The sequence below is a fragment of the Mus pahari genome, chromosome X, assembly GCF_900095145.1.
Source record: "Mus pahari chromosome X, PAHARI_EIJ_v1.1, whole genome shotgun sequence".
Lineage (NCBI taxonomy): Eukaryota > Metazoa > Chordata > Mammalia > Rodentia > Muridae > Mus > Mus pahari.
Genome location: NC_034613.1, coordinates 73364310 through 73366625, shown reverse-complemented (window position 1 = coordinate 73366625; position 2316 = coordinate 73364310).

Below are 2316 nucleotides of genomic sequence, written 5' to 3'. Positions count from 1 at the left end.
CCTCTCCCCTCTCTCTTTCCCCTCTCTCTCTCCTCTCTCTATCTCTCTCCCCTTTCTCTTCCCCCCTCCTCTCTCTCTGCATGTGTGTGCATGTTATGGGTCTTTCTGCATATAATTTTAATTAAAATATAATTATATTTTTTCTTTCTCTCCTCAAGCCTCTCCATGTTCCCCTCATTCCTCAAATTCAGAGCCCCATTTCTTTAATTATTTTTGTGATACCCAGATGCGCCCAAACATGTGTGCGTGCATGTGCACGCATGTGAGTGTGTGTGTGTGCACGTCTGTACATAAATATATAAATACAACTTGCTGAGTCCATTTAGTGTTGCTTGTATGTATGTGATTTCAGGGCTGGCCAGTTAAAGGTCTCATTCCTGGGGAACACTAATTCCCCCCCTCTCTCAACGCTCATCAGTTGCCTAGAGTTCTTTGTCTAGGAGTGGGCCCCATGAGATTTCCCCTTTCCATAATAGCATATTTATTAGTGTCATTATTCATGACTGATTTGTGACTGTGGAATGACCAACCCTAGTGGGGACAGAAAGATTGTTAGAGATGGAGGACTTGGAAGTCTGTTTTAAAATTGTGTCTCCTAGAAATGAAAGTGATGCTATTCCCATGGTACCTCAACAGTATGGCTGCCTAAACAAGATCTGAATGCTGTGGGAATGCCTAGTCCATTTTGCTAGGCCTCTTAGCATATTCCCATTGTCCCAAATACTTAGGAGGCTGGCACAGGGAGATCTCAGATTTAAGATCTGCCTGGGCTATAGAGGAAAAATGCTTCAGTTGCTAATATTAACGCATAAAATATTACAAAACAAACTCTGCCTTTCCATTCACATTCCCAGGGTCTGTTCAATGAATATACTGACATGAAAGTATGCAGTCAGCTCACACCCACTCCCTAAAACAACTTGATAAATGAGAGCACTCTTATGGAAAATATAATTAACAGCTCACTGTTCCCCAAGTGGAAGCTTTCAACTGGTTCTTAATTTTCCTAAAGAATTTCATCTGTTCATCATCTTTCCCAATTTCAATAGAAGCTTTCAGCATTTGATTTCCCACAAAACATCCTCTGCAAATTTTACAGGATAAAGCAATGTTTATTTGTAAACTACTGGTTTGATGAATTATCAACAAATACCAAGTAAATCTAATTGAAATGATGGTGAATATTTGTCAATTCACATTATATATCTGATTTCACGCCTGACGGAGGAGTTCCTTGTAAAATGAGTATTTCTGTGTAGTTTTTACTAAATATAAATCTATTGGCTTGAGAAAAAAATTAATACCACTCTTAGAAATCGGGACAACCAAAGAGATTAGAAATGGTTGAAAATAATCTCTGTGGTTATCATTTTGATTTCCCCTGAAACTCAAACTCCAAATCCTGCCCTCAGCTCACAACTGCTGCGATTACACATACGTGCCACCAAGCTTGACTGACAGATTTTTATGTTTAATGCAAGCCTTTATGCCCAGGTGGTAAGGACATCCTCCCCCAACACAGAGTACATATTTTTATTGAGCGTGCTTGTGTGACTATAAGCCTGCACAATGAGAAGCATATTCTAAGCTACTCTGCTACAGAGCAAAACAGTAACAGTAGGATCAAGTTTCCAACAGATATCCAATTTCCTCATGCGGTGTTCTCTAAAGTGGACAGAGAGGCATCCATCCTTCTCAGGGGCTCATACCTATTACACATACAGTTTTGCATGCTCTAAAGCCTGCTGATTCCAGTGACTGTTTCCTAATTAACATCAGTAACAATATTTGGCTAGATGAAATGCATCCATTGCATGCTGGGTGGGCATCCCTGCCAAAACGGATTGCCTTCAAAACTAAGGGAAATCGAGCCCTCCATACCCAGCTCCAGATTCTAGGCTTGAACCAAGGAACTTGGGTAGCTTAATTAAAGAATTTCTGACCTTTGATTAGCGAACTAGTGAAGGCAATGTGTAAAATTGTTTTTCTTTTATTAGATTATTAGTAGACAGATCTTTGAAATGAATGGATTTTTGTTTCCTATTGATTTGGCTTTTTTCCTTTCTTTTCTTTTTCTCTCTTCTCTTGAGAAAGGGTCTTACTCTGTAGTCCAAGCTGGCCTACAACTCACAACAACCTCCCTCCCCACCATCTTGCATACTGAGGTTAGAGCACATCCAGTGAGGGCTTTTTTAGTTGTTTAATTTTATTTTATTTTCCAGATTTTTAGCCCAGGCTGACTATGAACTCCCTATGTAACCAAGGGTGATCTTTATTATTATTATTATTATTATTATTATTATTATTATTATTATT